Consider the following 21,568-nt stretch of genomic DNA (forward strand, 5'->3'; position numbering starts at 1 on the left):
TCAGGAAAGATGTCCGTATGAAAACATATTCCAGTAATTATATCAAGCTGAAAAATTCTGATAATAATTTGAAGACATGCAGCAAAGTCCTGTAGATACAACTTTATGGAATGCCAGAAACATTTAATTACATGATGCAAGAGGAATTTGCCAATGACCTATTAATAGACTTAAAAGGGTAAAAACGTGGCACTGCATATATCATGGATGCTTTCCTTTGAAAAATCAAATTATTCATACAGACTTTTTTTGTTTTCTCCAGTAATGGTAAAAAATAAAAATATGCGGAACCTGGACTCGCATTGCACACAAATGAGACAAATCAGGTTTGAATTGCTCATATTTTGAAATTCCAGAATCATTGAAATAAATATGGGAAACATGATAGGTTTTAGTTTGTTTTCCAGTGCTGATATGGAACATAGTTCTTCCTCACAAAACATATTCAAGAGAACTCATTTTTGTCCAGACATATATCACGAAATGTATCAGGCATGTCTAACTGTTGACATACATACATACATACATACATACATACATACATACATACATACATACATACATACATACATACATACATACATACATACATACATACATACATATACATATATATATACACAGATATACATACATATATATACACACACACACACATACATACATACATACGTACGTATGTATGCATGTATGTATGTATGTGTGTGTGTGTGTGTATGTATATATATATGTGTGTGTGTGTATAAATATACATATACATATACATATACATATACATATACACATATACATATACACATACATATACATATACATATACATATATCTATGTATGTATGTATGTGTGTGTGTGTGTATATATGTATATATATATGTGTGTGTGTATATATATACATATACATATACATATACATATACACATATACACATACACATACATATACATATACATATACATACATATATATACACATACATGCATACACACACAGACATTAAGGATATCTCTGGTGTTTTCTACTATATAAAACTATGGGATATATAAATCCTGGTGAATTATTGTTTCCTCCTTTTGTAGTCTTCTTTCATATAAGCCAGCTACTCTGCACTGCTGTTGTTACTGAATTGTAATTCACTAGAATTTGAGGTGTCTCAGAAAAAGAGTAGAGTCCAGAGGAGGTAGAAATGAGGGAAAAACATTGTGGAACAATTATCAGCTTCTTCCTGAAAAAGAAGTTGGAGTATGAGATCCAACTAATAAAACCAAGTATGTTGTTAAAACAACCTGTTGGTTTTCTTGTATAAGTGTGCACATCATACTTTTTTTCATTCATTCATTCATTCACTGCTTGATTAAAGATTTATAAATTGCTTTTCAGCTGGGCTTGCAGTTGAACATTTAGAAAGATTTAAAAATCATGATCAGAGAAAAACTGCACAACTTTTATAGTGACAGTGCTGGTCCTCTGTTGGTCCTCCTCGACATCTCAGTGGCCTTCAATATCGTTGACCAAGGTATCCTCCTGGGGAGGCTCTCTGGGTTGGGTATCAGTGGCTTGGCTCTGGCCTGGTTCTGTTCCTTCCCTGACAAGACGGAAGTTCTGAGGGTGGGTGGCCCAGTGGATGGTGGCTTGGGAAACTCCCTCATGTTTGGGGGGGTGGCCCTGGCCGCGATGAGTGGGGTCCGCAGCCTAGGGGTACACCTGGACCTGATGCTCACCATGGAAATGCAGGTGGCGTCGGTAGTCCACACCGCCCTTTTCCACCTTTGGTGGATTGCCCGGCTGTGACCTTACCTAGATGCGCTCGTAATCTCTACATTAGACTACTGTAACACGCTCTACGTGGGGCTCCCTTTGAAGCTGATGCAGAAACTTCAGGTGGTGCAGAATGTAGCGGCCAGACTCCTTACTGGAGTGAGAAAATACCAACATATCTCTCCTACTCTGGCCATGCTGCACTGGCTGCCCATCCATTTCCGCATTGACTTCAAAGTGTTAATGCTTACATATAAGGCCCTAAACAGTTTAGGACCCCGGTACTTGGTGGAACGCCTGCTCCCACCTAGATCTACTCAGATCACCCGCATGAGCCAGGAGGTGAGGATGAGGAGCCTAACGCCGAGGAAGGCCTGGAAGGAAAGGACATGAAACCGGGCATTCTCGGCGGTGGCTCCTTGCCTCTGGAATAACCTTCCTCCGGTTATTCGTGTGGCCCCTACGCTGGGCACTTTTAAGAATCAACTAAAAACATGGTTGTATGTTCAGGCCTTCCCTCCTGTCAATATTTAATTCTTTCTTTATTTTTTCTTTCATTTATTATTTGTTTTATTATTGTATGTGTTATGAACTGTTTGTAAAATTCTTATGTTTTATCATATACACCTTATTGGAAGCCGCCCAGAGTGGTCGACCAGACCAGATGGGTGGGATATAAATCAATCAAACAAACAAACAAACAAACAAACAAACAAACAAACAAACAAACAAACAAACAAGAAAGAAAGAAAGAAAGAAAGAAAGAAAGAAAGAAAGAAAGAAAGAAAGAAAGAAAGAAAGAAAGAAAGAAAGAAAGAAAGAAAGAAAGAAAGAAAGAAAGAAACTGAAATTTTAAAAGATTTTGTATACTTCAGTACAATCATCAACCTAAATGGAGACTGTAGCCTAGAAATCAGAAAACAGACTTGGGAGGGTATCTATGAAAGAGTTAGAGAAGATCATCAAGTGTTAAAATGTGTCACTGGAGACCAAGACCAAAATCACCAACTATATTGTATTCCCAATCACTATGTCTGGATGTGAAAGTCAGACAGTGAAGAAAGCTGACTGGGGGAAATCAATTCATTCAAAACATGGTACTGAAGTAAAGGATTGTGGATATCCTGGACCACAAGATATACAAACTAGTGGGTCCTAGATCAAATCTGTCTAGAGAAAAAAATGACTGTTGCACTTTGAGCACATCCTCAGAAGACCAGACTTGCTGGAAAAGACGATAATGCTAGGTAAAGTTGAAGGCAGCAGGAAATGAGGAAAACCATATATGAGATGGTTTGGATCAATAAAGCCAAAGGTTTGAGTTTGCAAGAAGTGAGAAGCACTGCTAATTATAGGACATTTGCAAGTTCACATAGTCATACAGTTGCTATAACTTGGAGGTGAGTTGATACCATGGCAACAATACTCAAAGTTTACTAAGAGGCAGATAAGGTAATTAGCGCTTTCAGAAAACTGAGACACTGCCATGACAGTTTCCAATATCATATTGCACAAAAAATTCTTCTTGTTCGTTAGACAGTGAGATCTTATTTTATTTTATTTACTTATTTATTAGTCAAATAGAGACTATTTGCATGTTTGTGAGACAGATTACTGCACATTTATGCAAATATATGTGATCAAGCATGCAAGACTTAACTGTTGCCCTCTTGATTCATCTGGCATAGAAGAAAAGCATTGAATGGCCTTTTTCTGTCTTTCAGAATAATCATCCCAAACATTTGTGATGGTGTTGTATATGGGTATGTCTATGTATTCTCCTGTTACTAAATAAAATTACATTAGCTTTAATAATTTCTCATGGGAAATTAACAAAGCTTCAGATATCTCCCCATTTCTAATTAAACTGCCATGGTAGAAAGTGAAGCTGAACAGTTTCCCACAGCTAAGTAGAAATCTTTTCTGAAAAAATCTTAAAGCCAGAATACTCTGTGTCTGTGCATTGCATGAGAGAGATATTGCATGAAAAGAAAATGATGTTGGAGATATTTTTTTAACAAATTGTGCAAAGCATAAAGGGGAGATTCCTGGTTTTAACATATATACACTTTTTGCAATTCTGTACATCCTGTACAACTTCAGAAAGAAGTTGTGTTGAATTCAATGGGATTTACAGTGGACCCTCTACTTACGGAATTAATTCATATTGGAACGGTGGCTGCAGGTCGAAAACTTTGTAGGTCGAGTCTCCATTGACCTACAATGCATTGAAAACCGATTAATCCCGTAACCGGCCTTTTTTCCCCATTTTTGTTCCATTTTGGTTTTTTTTTCTGGTCTCTAGGTCGATTCTCAGGCTGCAAGTCAAACCTGAATTTTGCGGCCAGAGAAGTCTGTAAGTCGAAAAGTCTGTAAGTCGAGCCGTCTGTAAATCGAGGGTCCACTGTATTTCCAAGTACATCTGTATGAGAGACATTTGGAGGACTGAACTGTGGCAATCAGTCTACTTTTCACTTTCACATTCTACCATGGGAGTTCACAAACTGCTGCGGCTTGGTGCTACCTAGGAATACGGAAATATCTGAAACTTTTAAAAATATTCTCTGAGAAAAATTTCCACATGCTGAATGCACTTTCCCACAGCTGAGTAGAAATCTTTTTTTAAGTCTTAAAACTGACTTCTATATATCATCATGACAGTACAATTTTAACTAGCAAGTCTGCAGCAATTTAGCACAGGCAGCAACTTAATACAGGCTGCAACACTGTGAAATTATCTTGAGAATTAAAAGGAATATTTGCACCTACCTGGAGTGGAGCTTAAGAGGCTTACTTGAAAGCAGCATTTTTTAAAAAAAGTTGTGTAAATTACAACAAATAGAAGTATATTGTTGAGTTATATGTGAAAGACCCCAAATAGTCTGCAGTAACCCGTGCTAAGAGAAACAAAGAACTGAAATTAAATTCCAAAGTCCAGAGAAATACCATCCCTTGAGGCAGAGTACAAGGAAATATTGTCTTTTGAAAGCCTCAGCTGGAATCTGAAGAGGAAATTAAGAAGAAAGGCAAAGATAGTGAAAAGAACTCTGTGGCCGAACTTAGTAAAATAATGAAGAAAAATTACTCCACGCTCTTACAATATGGATAAATTATATAAGAATAAAGTTCAGGATTTTAAGAGGAATAGAAATTATAATGTTGAGATTGAAACTTCCAGAATATACTGAAAACAGTTATGTACTGAAATCCTAATAATGAAAAAGAGAACTACAGACTAGAAAGCAGGCCTGAGTTCGAATCCCCATGGCAACTCACAGGAGGGCAGGTTGGTGCTGGCGAAACAACTCATTAAATATCATGCTTACTTTAAAAGTCCTATTAGGGTCATTATAAGTCACTTCTGACTTGGCAGCACATAACAGGGTAGAAAAGAGCTCTCACAGCTGCTCACCCTGGTATACAATGTCAGCAAAGACAACAGGAGAGAATGAATTGACCTATACGGAAGTGGATATCCCCACACACACTAGGCTGCTTGATTAAGCTAGTCATATATTCCTCACAAGAATCACTGAGTTGAAGGGTTAACATTATCTAACATTGGCTAAGATACACCTAAGATACCCCATGTGGTATAGTGGATAGAGTGACAAACTAGGACTCAGGAAACCTGTATTCAAATCTCACTCGGTCATGGACCCGAGTATGGACCTGGTAAGGCCATTCCTTTACACATCTCACTTACCTTGAAAGCCCTACTAGGGTCACTATAAGTCAGTTACAATTTGATTGGCACATAAACTAAGATACACCTAAATGGTAGTTCATATATTCTCACAGCAATCAAGGAGAGATCCAATAAAAAATTCCTTGAGAGTAAAGGACCAATATTAAAACATGTTCCTGCACGCACCTGCAATGAAACTCACTTTGGGTACCTGGACTGCTGAACATTACCCATGGATGTGCAAAACCTGATTGATATTATATAGCCTGAAGGAGAACTTCAGGGGCATTTGAGTTACAATACACCTGAGGGTTGCAATTTGGAAAACCTCAGATTTCAAACCAGACGAGGTAAAAAACGCGCAACCATAATGACTGAGATGGCCTGGAGGCAACAAAATTGAAAATTGCATTGGTCAGGAAGATGACTGCACTTCACCAGAAAATGTGGTAAAGACAAAGATGAATTTAAGTGAACACTGGAGGAATACCTGTCCCGCAACCAACCACTTTCCACATGTTCTTGGACTATGATTTCCGTCAATCCTAGCTAATATGGCAAATTGGGAGGAATGACAGGAGTTGAGGTCTAACAAAAGATGGAGGATCACAGCTCATCTCCCTGTTGTCTATTGTTGGTGGATAGTTGAATATACTTGAGGTAATACTGGAGAGCTCAGTAATCCCTCAACCTATTGTAAGGAACTGACAGATGCACTCATTCTGTAGGGGAAAAAAATCAGTCTTTAAGTACAGATAATTTTGATGATAGTCCTGCAGGTGCCATCATGTATAGCCAAGTGCTAAGAGGACGTTTTTGCTAATTAGTTCCAGCATGCTCAGAAAATCCTTTTAATTAGGCTTTTTTCTTAGATAAAACTTCAAGTGTCCACAATTGCTATTGTCACTATCTTAATTTTTATTTTAGAATTTATTAGTAGCATCCAAACGCCAAGGTCCAATGATGCATAAATATAATTGATATACAATTCCTACCTGTTTTGCTACATCTTAATTGCCCAATCAAGTGAATATTCCATAATACTACTGTCAAGTCTTGTCAACAATATTTTACTGCTATTTTTTAAAAAGTGGTTTCCTTACTTATATTGAGTTTAATGGACAGTTTTCATGCATTACAAAGAGTCATGAAAGAAAAATAATATTCCCATCTGTTGTTTATACTTTGGTCCCCTGCTATTTTGAGCATTTCTTATACAAATTGGCATATGCATTCAAGGGCTACACAGACATTTTTGCACTTAATTATCCTTTTTTATTATTATTTTGTAAAAACTTAAATTACTGGCAGTTGCATTTAATACTAAACATGATACCGAAATTGTAGCGATGTATCTACTCTCCCTCCATGTGTAAATTTGGTTAAATCTACTGTCTTGATTTGAACATTTCTTGCTGCTACATATCCTCATCAGCAGCTGCCATCAGGAGCTGAGGAAATAGAAGGCTGTGTTCTCAAAATTCAGTTCTTAAAATAAAAAACAAAAACACAAATGTCTGGTTTATGAATGTAGGCTATTGTGCTTCTGTAGCCACACTTCAGAATGTCAGGAAATGGCTGATATTGCTGTACGATATTGCCAGCAGGAAAATGGAGGCCAAGCTTCACATAGTAAAAAGCAGTCTGAATGTTGACAACACCAGTTGCAATAGTCAAGATGGTCTATACAGGATACACTCTTGTGCTCACTACCATTCAGAAAGTGATACCAAGCAAGGGGAAATCCTAGAAACTGCTTTTTTTTTCATCAGTTGACCACTTCATATCCAAACATAAGGCAATAATGAAGGATATTGGGAGCAGCAGTGCAAAAGAAAGAAAGAAAGAAAGAAAGAAAGAAAGAAAGAAAGAAAGAAAGAAAGAAAGAAAGAAAGAAAGAAAGAAAGAAAAACTTAGCTCAAATTGCAGAAACTGTAAACTCTTAACTGAGTTACATTTAGCAATGGTATATACTATGCATATGTACTCAAGCTTTATAACAGCCAGAAAACTGGGTCTTTTCAAGGCAAACTATAAATGCCTTCTGTGTAACAGGACTAATCAATCTGGAGAGCAATTCTGTCTTCCTTTAAAAAAAAAAAAAACTATGTCCAGCTCAAGAATGTGGAAGTTATGATGCTCCTGAATATCATAAACATATTTTTTTCACCTTACACAAAGCAGTTCCAAGAAGCTCAAAAATGTTCAGTTCTATAGACAATGAACATTCAATGAACTGAAGACAGATAAGATTTAAAATACTGCATTTAAAATACTGTAGGGCTTGCAATCTAAAGACATCTCAAATGCCACATCATGCCACTCCTTACATGCTAAAAATTCAAACTCATTTTCATACAGAAATGCCGCATATTAAAAGGCCACATTGTAGCATGAACTATAATTCTGATACTAGATTCCTAACAGGTTCATATATATTTGCAATATTAACTACCCTGTTTCCCAGAAAATAAGACCTAACCTGAAAATAAGCCCTAGTATGATTTTTCAGGATGGTCATAATATAAGCCCTACCCCAAAAATAAGCCCCAGTTAAGTGAAACCATTATGCAGCAACCAGAAGATGACATGATTGTATTCGAATAAATGTAGACTCTTGTACATAAACAAAATAAAATAATTCCCTGAAAATAAGCCCTAATTTGTTTTTGGAGCATAAATTAATATAAGACCCTGTCTTATTTTTGAGGAAACAGGGTAATATGATATATTTAGATGTTAATATACAGACTGCAGTTATTAATATGTAAACTGTACAGCAAAATGGATGTGTCACATTCATCTGCCATTATAACCCCTAACACCCAGCTCTTTTATCTTTTCAGGTCAAACTAGACTTTAAAAGACAATGTTTAATCCTTATCTTTAACTCACTTTCCCAACTTGTTGCAAGATTTCCTGAGATATACATGCATATGCAATCTGACTTGAAGATTCAGTATAGGTTTGCCTTCCAGTGACCGATTATAAAACACAGCATGATAAGTTTAAAATGTGTTGGGGTATGAGATAAAAACGAGTATGGTACAGAAGAGAAAAGAGCAATTGGCTGAAACAGATATTTGATTTTTTTAAAAAATAACTGATGCCAAAACTATCAAGATGCAATATATAGAATAATATATCAGAAATAAATTGATCAAATGTATCAATATCAGAAAAAGCTCCATAGAACTGCTATCTGGTACCTATTTTGGACAGAAAATTGGTATTTCAGAAAACAGCCTAGAGCAGCAATTTTCTGACTTTGAAGCAGGATAACCTAATTTCTGAGCAGGATAACCCAAGTGAATTTACTATTCTCACCTAACTAGAAGAGAATGCTGAAAAAAGCCACAAAACATCTACAGGGTCCAGATACTAGTACCTGTTCAAGTTAAAAATCTGTATTCTGGACAACAGCCAGGTTTAACAATTTCTGAGTAGGACAAACTGATCATGATAGGATGGACCTTGGAATTTGATTGGCTTGTTTTACTTGGAATTGACATTCCTGCCATTCTCTTCTTTTCTCCCTGGTTTCACATTAATGGGTTAATTTAAAAAGTAATATTTGGTAGGACTGATTTCTAAAAAAAATTGTGTCCATTACATCCTAATAGTCCAGACATTAATTTTTATTAAGTACACATTCCTTTCTGCCATTTACTTAGTCCCATATGTAAGTAAGGAGCAGTAGATGCCATGGTAAATAGACATTTTTCACTGCTTAATGAAGCACCTCTTACAAAAACATGTGCAGCATATAGGGCAAAATCGTATTAGTGATACTTGCTGATGTAACACAATTGATGCAAATCTCACCAGAGAATAGTTGTAGGTTAAGCAGTTAGCCCAGACATTTGCTGTTGCATGCCAAATCCTGCGGCTCAGTATGCAACAGCAAATGCCTACACTAACTACTTGATGTACAGCAATTTGTCAATGAGATTTAAATGGATTGCATTATGCCTGCATAAAAGCTCAATAGGATTTTGGCCATAATTTAGTTTAATCTTCCACCACTGTGTTCATACGGAACAAAATAAGTTGCCTTAAACCAAGATGATCAACTCTGGGGGACAGGAGCTCTCCAGGGACTCTCTTGCCATCTGCTATCTGATGCTTTTTCTAAAATGACCACGACAAAGAGTGCCTAATTAATCATACATATATAAATAACATGTGATCTCTGAGAATTAATAAGTAATACAAAATAGAAATTTAAATGTTTGTTTTTATGTGTTATCTATTTATATGTTGTGAACTTGGTTGGATTCTCCTACTTACAAGTTGCCATTCTGAGCCATTGTGTTCCATTCCAGTGAGGTTTAGGGCAATAAAGATTAATGAGTATAATATTCATCAGGCTTGAGATCTAATTTTAAAATAATCTTTGTCCAGCACTTGTCACTGTTTTTGGCATAAATTTGTATTAAGAAGTCCTCATTCCAGCCCATTCCATTCTGTTCTGGCTTTTACTTGTCTCCACTTGATTGCATGCTTCCAATAGGTCAGTTTGCCACCTTCATATTGCCTGTGCTGCTCCCCTGTTAAAGGAACTGGCATCGCTTAAGAAACAAGATTTTAGAATATTAGAGCCACAATTAAACAGATGTAAGCACAAGCTCAAATATTGGCTCACACAGTGGTTTTAATTTAAAAAGGTCTTTTTACTAGCTTTCTGTGTGTTCTGCAATTATTTCTGGAGGGGCAAATTCAGCTCTCTGTCTGTCTGTCTGTCTGTCTGATAAATAAAGAAGTTGTTTCTAAGGACCCCATTAGATAGACAGTAGGGCTTCTTTCAATTCAGGCTTTCTTAATCATACTTTGTTCTTCTATGTAAGTGGGCGAACATGTTCCAGGCTGTGTTGTCCAGGTTTGAATGCAAGCCATTTGTTAACCTGACTGAAATCTTGTTAGAAAATCTGGCTGATGGTTTCCAAGGACTGTTATGAAGGACTGGAATACTTAGGGGGCTTATACTGGTGAATGTGACAATTTAGTACAAAAATACCTTATAAATCTCCTGTGCTTACTCCTTTCTTTCGAGCATAGCTGGACCCGTACACAGAATGGACAGCCAATTATTTTCATATTGCTAGAAGTGTTTGTACATGTTGTTAAAAATAGTTTGAAGGTTTGATCATGCCAAGGTTACATCTTGGACAGCATCTCTGACATTCTATGGCCAGCATAGCTGCTGAACAAGTTGACTGTGGAGTCTGGGAGTTGTAATCCAAAATGTAATTTCCCCCCCCCCCTAAGATCTAATAATTGTGTTGATTGGAATCTAAAGAACCCAAAAATGCTGATCACATTCTGAATCAGACAGCTTTAACTTCCTGTCAGCAGGGGATGACCCACAACTCATAAATAAGAACAAAACAAAACTGCAGATCAGCCTCTGAGATCCCAGAACTATGTGCAAGGAGACCGAGGGCTCTGATTTCTATTGTTTAATGATAGGGTCTTATGTCTTTACTTCTAGGCTGGATAGAATTAGGAAACAGATACTGGAAATGTGCAATGTAGTTTATTTTGTTTTAATTCTTGGTCTCTACAAGGTTACAGAAAGAAAGCGAACACTGGCCAGAGTTTCAGAGAAATTGATAAGATGCTGAATGAAAAACAGAGTTTGGGCATGAAGAACAGAGCTTCAACGCATGGTGAGAGTCCCACTGCAGAACGAGATTGTGAGCAGGATCCAATGGGGTCCTTCCATTGATGAAATATTGTTGCAATGGTATTTTAATAATGGAAGAGGAGGCGCTTCCATTATTAAAATACCATTGCAATGATATCTGTAATAGCCTGAATTCTACTGGTAGTCAGATAAGATTTGTGTAACTTGCCACAGCTAATTACACATCATTAATGAAGTGCTGGGGTGCATCTCAATTGTTCCAACTCCTTGGCAATCAGCTGCAGTGAGCCATGGTAAGTTATGCAAATTTTACACAAGCACCCGTGGGATTCTGATCAATATTTTGCTGAATAATCAAGTAAAATGCGGCTACTTGGATACATGACAAATTTTCTGTGAATCTGGAGAAATTCAATTGAGGCAGCACTTATGTGCATGTAATTTATGTCCCACCAGGTGCACAAAAGATATGGCAATGGCTGAGATAACACTGTTGAAGTGGCCTGCTTCTTATAAAAAATAGTATAATTATTAGAGGGGGGTATTCGTATTTGTATATGAATATGAATATCCCTGCACAGCAGTCTGTTAACATGCAGTGATCTGTTATCTGGGGAGTTAATGACAGTGGAGGCAGCCCCTCTCTTCCTCTAATCACTCTGGACCGCAGCTTGGCTAGCCACTCAGCAGCCTTGCAGGGAGACTCATCCTCTCTCCCTCTTCCAGGAGTGGCTAGATGACTGGGAAGAGAATGGCGCTTGGGAGTGATTGGAAGAATAAGCAGGGCCAGCAGCGGTGGTGGATGTGTGAGTGGACAGTCTGGCCCCAGGGGCTGGACCCTCATTAACTCCAGCTGTGCGGGGATAATTGTATTTGTATATGAATACCCCCATCTCTACTAATTATCTTAACATTTCCATTTGCTTTTAATTTTACCTATATTCCATATATGCCTATAATTTTAAATTGTGCAACACTCTGGTACAAATTTAGAAAGATTGATTTTTTTGGTAATTACAATTGACAAAAAACTTTAACAAAGGAATATTCTGAATAACATCTTCTAATAAGAGTATCATTAGAACTAAGGATGAGCCTTATATCTAAGGAAAAAAATGATAAGATTAGACTGAAAGGACATATGTAGATGAGATTTCATTCATTCATTCATTCATTCATTCCTTAATAATATTTTTCCTCCACCTTTCTCCTTAAAAAGGACCCAAGGTGGCTTATATCATTAAAATACAATATTTAAAGCTAAAAACAATGAGTGTACAAAGGTGGATTATCTCATTAAAGGTAAAAACAATGAGTATACAAATATTAAAAAGGAACAAACAAATACCATATTGACATATGGTAAACAAAAGCAATAATGAAAACACATTGCATAATAATTTGTTTAAAAATCCCACTCTGGCAGCTAGTCACTGAGGAAAAGCTTGCCTGGAGAGAAAGGTCTTTGTTTGCTTGCAGGGGGACTGAAAATTAGGGGACAGTCTGACATGCTGTGGGAGGGAAATTGAAAGTCTGGGATCTTAACACCCAAGAAGGCTCATAATGGGAGACACAATCCTTGAGACAGCCTAGAAACCAAGTCATTTAGGGTTTTATAGGTTAGAACCAACACTTTGAATTGAGCCTGGAAACAGATCAGTGTAACAGGGGAGTTATGTAATCCCAGTGACCAGCCCCAGTTAGCAATCTGGCTGCTGTGTTTTGGGCCCATTGAAGTTTCCTAACACTTTCCATAGGCAGCCTCACGTATAGCATGTTACAGTAATCCAGTTGGGATGTAACTAAGGCATGTCTCAAATGAGACCTCTCTAGGAATGAGTGAAGCTGATGCACTACCTTAATCATGCAAATACACTCCTGGTCACCACCAAAACCTGGTCACCCAGGCTCAGAGATTAATCCAGGAGTACCTCCAAGCTGTGAACCTGTGTTTTCAGAGAAAGTGTAACCCCATCTAGCACAGGCTGTGTCCTTCTTCCTTTGCAACAGTACTGCTATTATCTGCTGGCTGTTTTCCTAAAATTCAATGTGAAGCCAATCTTTAGAATGTAAGTTGAGATAATCAAAATATATTACATTTCCCACTTTATATTAAGTACCAGAAACTGTTAATAACTTTCTGTTTTCTCCTGTTTTTCAACCTGTTTTTCAACCTCATTTAACATTAATTACTAATGAATGCTTTCTTTGTAATTAGCACTTCCGCTTTTATTTTTGGGGGCTGGTACAGTAAACGAAGTTTTAACATGAAGTAAGACCAACTAATGGGGTGGAGAAAGAAAACTTTGTGATTTTTCTAACATCTGCTTAATGGCAGTAGTACTAAAAGCAATTTTCCAGAATTTTGTAGCTTTGAAGTTTCAAGTAAGAGGATCTTTAAGGTCGTTTGAGCACAGTTACACAGAAGAGATAAAAACCTATTTCTTGAATTGAATTTGTACCTATAGAGTACAAATAATGGGATCCCCACATCCTAACAGATTTAAGAGAACTTAGATGTGTGGCCTTTGTCACAAAATAGTGTATTGTCATTGGGAAGTTCAAGACTGTGAGAAACTTGATTTAATCAGAACCCAACCCTCGTTACACACAGAATGCAGTATTGCTGCCTGTGATGTACAGGTTCTCACTGTTATGATTATTCAACAAACAGCAGAATTTGGAATGAGTATCATATGTATGATTCTGCCTTGGATGCTCATTCAATTTTACCTTAGATACAGCATGATAGATACATTCTGATTTCGATGCTTATCCATCTATACATTAGATACTAGTCTAAGAAGCTGCTTTGGCTATTAAGCCAATTTCTTCATGCACAACTTACTATGCTTGTGGAAATACATCTGCTCCTGCTACGTCAATCCACATAGGTTTATTTTTGCTATTTTATTATATTAACTCATGAGTCACAGAGTTTTACAGGAAGATGCAATAAGGATTACTGTGCATGCAGCATTCCATCCAATACCACACAACAGACGACCGCTGAAAGGAGCATAAAACAATGGTTTTCAGGGGGACATTACTAAGTTAACAATGCAATGCTATTCATGTCCACTAAGTGTGTGGGTCCTGCTTCTGAGTAGACCTTTGCAGCTTTCCTTTGTAAATTGAATCAGCTCACCATAAGATTACAGTAGGAATGGTCAACTCCCAGCAGACAGTGCCAACACAGTTAGTTGTGAGATATTAGATATGATGAGAATTGCCGTATAGTAGCATCCAAAGAGCCACAAGCTGCCCATCTCTTTATTTTCAAACTGACTTTATAAGTATAAGCCTTTAAAAATGTTGAATGTTCACCACTAAATGCTTTCATACAAAATATTAGGTACATGTAGATATCAAGAGTTAAAATTCTAATTTTTATAATTTGTGTGCTCCTTTCATGTCAGCTATCATTCTTTTGTAACATGTTCCATCTGCATTCAGGAGCATCTTCTCTTATTATTTTTTCTTATCTTCAGTATTAGAGACAATATGCTTGAAGCTAAGTACTATAGTACTATACTTTTTAAAATGTCTTCAGATGACCATAATGAATAGTACATTTCATCTCTTAACTCAATGGAGGTAGTCTTAAAAGTTTAAAATAAAATGTTAATATTTTTAGAGAAGATGTACATTTCATTACCTGAATTTGTGAGAAATACCTGGGGAACTCATTAAAGGCCATCACCTTGAATCAGGTTCATTAGCTAGGAGGTTACTGGAAGAACAGGGGCATTAGTGGGACTGAATGGTTGATTTCAGAATATTAAATAATATTTAATAAATATTCAGTCATTTCAGACTTTTTATTTAAAGGATCTTAAGCAGGTAAGCATCCAGACATTTAGTACTCACATTTGCTCATAAAACTGTACAGTGGTGAAGAAAGGTGGTAACCTATTGTTACTATAGTATTTTCACTACTAATTGCTTTGTATCTTAGTGCTTTGTGGTGAACTAGTGATTGTGTTTAATGTAAGGTGTTCTGTATACTTAATACTTACCTCACTGTAGATACAGGAAATGAAAAAAGTAGTACCTTTACTATGCACACTTCCAAATACAAAACTGAAGTCCATGCATTCTATTTTATAGATAATCATCCCATTCAGATGAAGGCAAGTAATGGAATCTTTAACAGAGTCAACATTCATCAGATACAGAGCCTAGTAATATTAGTTAAGTCAATGTTTCTCAACCTTTGGTTCTCTAGAAGTTTCATGCTGTTTTGAATTCCCAAAAGCCCCAGCTAGCATGGACAGGGATCCTGGGAAAGGAAATGAAAAATATGTGGAGAAGGAGTGAAAATGTGGGGAAGTACTGAATAATCTGGCCCTCATAATATGCTGATGATCATAGGCAACCTTGACCAAACACAGGGGGACATCGCATTGCTTTGTCCACGAACAGTTCTCATGCTGTAAGTTGAGCACAGGAGTAAGGTGCCTGAGATCTAATATACTTCACAGCATCAGAATGGCATTTACAGCAGATCTTTGCTCAGAAGGACATTCCACCCAGTTAAATGGTTCTAGTCTGAGGGAATTTTCTGATGAATGCTGAGTTATAATGCAGGCCTGTGTATGTTTTATCAGAAGAAAATCCCACAGAGTTCACAGAATCTTGCTGTTTAGTTAAAAAAAAGAACAACAGAAATGTGTTTTTGAGCAATGTGCTCTAGTTGGTAACTGCTTTATTCCCAACAATTCTGGATAACCCTGTGCCCATTTCAGTTTGCTTTCCATAGAGAAATGAGCACTAAAGGTTCTTCTGTTTGTTCTGCCTGAATGTTTGGGTTGTGTAAACCAACCAAAATTTCTTCCAACCTTCACATGAAATGTCCACAAATATTCTTGCCTCAATTTGCATGCCTCCTCATGTATTCCTAATCTTTTTCTCATCCAAAAATCATAATTTATACTGCTATATACCCTGTCTCCTTCTTTGAATGTTAATCACTGTAGCAGATTGTTCTGTTTATTGGTGGGCATGTCTTCAGAGAAGTATAATAGATGTCTATTGTGTGGGGTGGCCTTTTCGCACACATTTCTCTGCCTTTCTCTGCACCCTCCATTTTGTTTTCCAGTTTGCCTCCCTGCATTTCCTGTTTTAACTCATATTGCAATATGATTTGGTGTTGTTGTTTTTTTTTGGGGGGGGGAGAATAAGCAACCCTTCCTTGTTTGTTCCTGTGTTGGAGATGCCAAGCAACAACCATGTTGTGAAGTAGTTGTGTGGTAATTAAGGAAAAGTCTATCCTGTAAATAGTTTCCTGACAGGGCTGCTCATGTCTGTGAAATATTGCATTAGTGCTAATGCATCATGAACACCAGGAAGCAATGACCAAAACAGTATGCCGAAGCACACCCCAGACCAGCATCAGCAACAGTTAAAAACAGTGAATGTTTGCTGAATACTGGCAAGTCCCATTGTCTGTTTTCAACCTGCAAGATGAAGACAGATTTCTCCAGTCCTCACATAAGGCACTTTAGTGCTAGATAGTTAACAAGTTTTTTTTAAGTAGCCTATACAAGAACACTGAAAAGAAAACACAAGAAATAAATCATGTCCATTGTTTAGATGTATAAATAACCAAAAAAAGAGTGATTTGCCGGAGCGCCTCTCCCCAAGAATATCTATCTGGCCAACTCATTCCTCTTAGGCTTTATTACTCAGGGTGCCTACCCCAGGAGAAGTAAACTTACATTAAAAATGGGAAATTTTGATCAGTGGCGTCCATTTTGTGGAACACACTTCCTTTAGAAAGTAAACAGGACCCGCCCTACAGCCTTCTAGAGAGAAAAAGCTCAGCCACTTAAAGCTCATATTTAAAGATAAGATGGAAAATCATAAAATTCATCCCTGAACATGAATTGAGAAGCTTACATACAAACATGAAGGGGCATGGCCAATTATTTTGCAAGTGGGAAATGTGATATTTGGCCCAGCTAAAGAGATTTTAGAAAATTCTATTTGTTACTGATACATTTCTGACAACCCTGTTGTTTTTGTCTTGTGTTGATCTGATTGGTTTTTTAATGGGTTAAAGAGGATTTTAGCTGCTCCGAGAGTCCTCAGCCTAAAAATTTCCCAGGGTGCTTCCATAACCAAGCCTTCACTTACTGCTGAGGCACTGCCTTTTGTTAAGTGATTGAAAGTGAAAATAAATTGGGGTCCTGTCAGAGATGCAAATCCTGATTTGTTGCATCCTTACTTAGTGAACAAGAAAATGTGATGATTTTCCTGTTCACCACAAGGTGAGACTTTCTTTTGTTGATCTCAGAGATGTTTTGCACATTTAGAAGACCCCGATGTTCAATCGTGCATCACACTCTCATTTAGTTCCACTTACTCTTTTCTGTCTTGGACTTCTGTGCAAAACATTCCAGACAATTTTATCTTATAAGATAGGTTTGGAGTGGACCTAAGATTTCAAGAGAGTTGCTCTCTTCAGCATCAGGTACAGATGACTCAATCTCTGTTACAGGAGGCTTTGCAATGAACAATTTCATCATATAAAGTGAAGCACATTGCCTCAGGAGTACCAGGAGGCTAGCCAAAGAACCTCATGGTGTATTTAATGGTGTAGAGTTCTACAGATTGGTTGACATGATAACTCATCAGCCTCATCAATAGAATGTTGCATAAAGGTGATATCTACAGTGGTAAGCACCAGTTCTGTACCAAAGATTTCCATCATGAACAATTTTGACCATTCGCTTGCAATTTGGTAGAAAGAGCATTCCCTTCAAAAAAGTGTTTCAGAGGAAGACAACACCACAATGTTCTAGAATGACACTAGGCTGAGGGCATTCTGGAGGAACTAAAATGATAGTCAGGCTGGCAAGGCAGTAGATGTTGCCACATGCAGTGGAAGTGGAGAAAACAAGTGTTCGGGGGGGGGGCGTGAATGAAAAAATGAAAAAAATAGCTTTGCTAAAATGTGATGTAGCTCATCATGTATCTCTTCCCACAAATGGGGTGGTGGATTTCCAAAAGCCTTTTAGCACAGCCATACACTCTTATTAATGATATACTCTTGTGAGAATATTTTTGTCACTGGGCTATTCCTAGCCCCATTCTGTTTCCTTCTGCTCAGACTCTTCAGCTTTCTCGGGCTCTCGCTTTGGGTGTGCCCTATTTTAAAGGGTGAAAATGCAATCACAATAAGCACAGTTTTTCAGGAACAGAGCCATTTAGGTCAAGCTGGAATTGCACAACTCAGTCTCTGTCGAAAGCTTGCTTTCCTCTGCCCCTGGATGTTTTCTAGGCTCTTCTGATCCCACAGAAAAATCATTTCTGCTTTGCTTACCCTAAACAGACATTTCTTTGGGGGAAGGTTAGAGATACTACTGCTTTAATTTTTCAAGCACCTTTGACTGAAGTGAAGCAATTTTAAGCCTTGTCCTCTGGCATTGTGCTTATCTCGTGTCAGTTTATTTATCATGTTATTGATATATCTGCTTTCCTATTGGCTGCCAGGCACTTTTTACCTTCATTTTTCAGCAGACTATTTCTGACCTTCCCTTTTCAGCCTAACACATTTGCAAGCCTTCCTGAAAATATTATGGATTTGTTAATCATTCTCTCAAATGGACTTAAGTACCATTCTGTAGAAGGAACAAATAATAAAAACACTTGTTCTGAATTTTGCTTGGGCAATTTTGTTTTTTTAGCCTTAGGTTGTTTCATCCGTCTTACTAGAGTCTCTTTGGTAAGTTTCATGTTGTCTTCAAAATGTCCACCTGATATTTATATCTTTTAGGGACAGGAAACTGATTACAATTCATATTAGCCATTCACATGTTGCTGAGTATAGCTCATATTGGCCATGAAAACTTATATCAGCAATATATGACAGGCCACAGTTTACCAAGTTCTTATATATTTGATATATAATTGGCTGGCCTTGGCATCATTAGAATATTATATTCCACTTATTTTTTTTCCTGTTGCCTTTTTTAAAAAAATGTACAGTCATGGAATTGTAGATCTGGATAGGACCCCAAAGGTCACCAAGTTCAACCCTTTAGCACTGCACAAAATCCACAGGTAGAGCATCCCTGAGAGATGGCCATCCAATTTATGTGTAAACACCTCCAGTGATGGAGAGTCTACCATCTTCTGAGGGAATAGATTCCACTGTTGAACAGTTCTTACTGTCAGGAAGGTCTTCCAAGTGTGTAATCAAATTCTCCAAAAGTAGAAAAATATTGCCTTTTAGTGTGGTCAGTTAATGAGTGAAGTCACTGATGTATCTTGACGGATCACAAATTTATAATGAAAAATGATCTGTCCTCACTCATCTAATGGTGGTTCTGGAATGGAGGCAGCAGCCAACACAGTGCTGTAATTGTCCAAGGGATACCAAAATGTGTTCATATTCCTCACATTCTTCAAGGAGGCACCTTCCATGCCCATTTAAGAGTCCAGCTACAGTGGTGCCTCGCTTGACAACGTTAATTTGTTCTAGCGAAATTACTGTAGAGTGAAAACGTTGTCAAGCGAAATAAAAAAGCCCATTGAAATGCATTGAAAACCGTTCAATGCGTTCCAATGGTCTGAATACCTGCTCATCCAGCAAAGATCCTCCATACGGCGGCCATTTTTGGATGCCTGTTAAGTGAAAAATGACTCCTAAAAACAGTGGGGAGCCATTTTGAGCAGCCAGTGGCCATTTTGAAAACCTGACAATCAGCTGTTTTGAATGTCGTAATGCAAAGGGAACTGATCATCGCAAAGCGCAAAAACAAAACATTGTTTTGCGATCGCAATTGTGATTGCAAAAACATCGTCATGAAGCGGATTTGTTGTTATATGGGGTAATCGTTAAGCAGGGCACAACTGTATATGGGAGTTGATCCCTCTCTGTAGCAAGTTAGACAGATCATGAATAGGCAGGCAACAAAGTCCAGTAACATTGTTTCAAGCAAGGAGTATCTAAGTTGTGTGTTCACCAGTCTATAGCAGTGGTTCCTAATTCTCACTAAAATTAATAATAAAATTAAGGTGCCATGCCAAATACATTTTGCTGTGAATTTTAGATTCTGAGAATAAGCTTTATGGAAGATGTTGTTCTATGTTTACTTGCCTTGTTAGTATGGTGGGCTTCTTTGAAATGTCCTTTGGATGAATGCAACAGAACAAAACAAAGCAAATACAGAGCCTTGTGGGATCTGAAAGAACAAGTTTTATTTCTTGGAGGCTTTTATGAATGCCAGTTTCAGTCTGTCTGGTTGACTTCTATGGAAAGGACTTCTGTGCCTTAGGGTGTAACCCTATATTCACTTTCATGGTAGTAAATGCCACTGAATTTAAAAAGTAAACATACACAGGCTTGCACTCTTAGTCTGTTTCCTAAACAGTGGTACATTTTACTTGACTTTATTTATATTTTCAATGTGAATGTGCAAAGAGAAACTTTGGCAGGAATGAGCCACACATTCCCCAAGTGGCCCAGGCATCGCTCTGGCCACAACTGGATGGCCAAGCGAATCTGAGTCCTTGCAATAAAGACAAACATTATTCTTCTACTTGGGCATCATTGGCTTGGAGAGAGAAAGAAAGACAGATTGTAAAGCCGAAGAATATTTACCCATCAGCAAATAATTCAATTTCAAATAAGGCAGAAAGCAGCATAATCACTTTAGCTTGAACCGGCATGCACAGATATGTTGTGTGTCATCCTGATATTTCTGCTTTGAAGCACATTTTCCAAAAGGAAATAACAATCCTGGGCTAACATTGCCACAAAATAAATTTAAGAACACTTGTGAAGCTGGCAAGATCTAATGGGCTTAGCTCTTAATAACTCAACCCAGCTGGAGGAAATGAGCCTTCTTATTCTAAAGGAAAACGGAAGTCATCTGAGGTCGGTTGGAATTGATGGAGATCTCTGTTTGCTTCCAGCAGACTGGCTCAGGTGGTAGTGCTGAAGAACACTATCAAGGGAAGCGAGTTACCATGTTTTATTGCAGGATTCCCAGTCCTTTGAGAACTCTGAAACAGGTGCACTATTCCCATTACAGCATAAGAGTAGATACACCTGGGAGATGCTTGCTTTCATTAGAGCTTTTTACAAACATATGAGCCATCTGAAAGGGAAATGAGGCAATTTTTCAAAGAAACATAGGAAATAATTAGTAGGTTGGATTGTCTACTAGGAAAAGGATACCCATTTGATTTTTAAGCTCTTACAATAATTATTAAAACTGTAGTCTTGCATTTTATAAAAAAACAAAGCAAAATAAAATAAGTATTACAAAAATTTAGAGAAACATGTTAGGTTTTACCTTACAGACTGTATTTTGGTCAGATGCACAGATCCTTATCCTTCAGGTATTTCAAACTTCATGGCCCAGAAACCACAGCCAGTTAGCCCAATAGTAAAGGGCATGGAGGCTACAGTCTAAAACATGTGGTGGGCGTAACTTTCAGCTCCTTACACAAATAAGGTAATCT

At 37.5% G+C, this 21,568-nt stretch overlaps 1 long non-coding RNA gene across 1 annotated transcript; it reads left to right on the top strand.

The window, feature by feature from the left end:
* The first annotated feature begins 1,814 nt into the window (after positions 1 to 1,814).
* On the top strand, positions 1,815 to 21,306 carry LOC144589549 (uncharacterized). Its single transcript, XR_013545717.1, has 2 exons — positions 1,815 to 11,114; positions 15,203 to 21,306. It is a non-coding gene; the product is annotated as an uncharacterized LOC144589549 (long non-coding RNA).
* The last annotated feature ends 262 nt before the right edge of the window (positions 21,307 to 21,568 follow it).

This window comes from Pogona vitticeps, chromosome 5, assembly GCF_051106095.1.
Source record: "Pogona vitticeps strain Pit_001003342236 chromosome 5, PviZW2.1, whole genome shotgun sequence".
In the NCBI taxonomy this organism is placed as follows: Eukaryota; Metazoa; Chordata; class Lepidosauria; order Squamata; family Agamidae; genus Pogona; species Pogona vitticeps.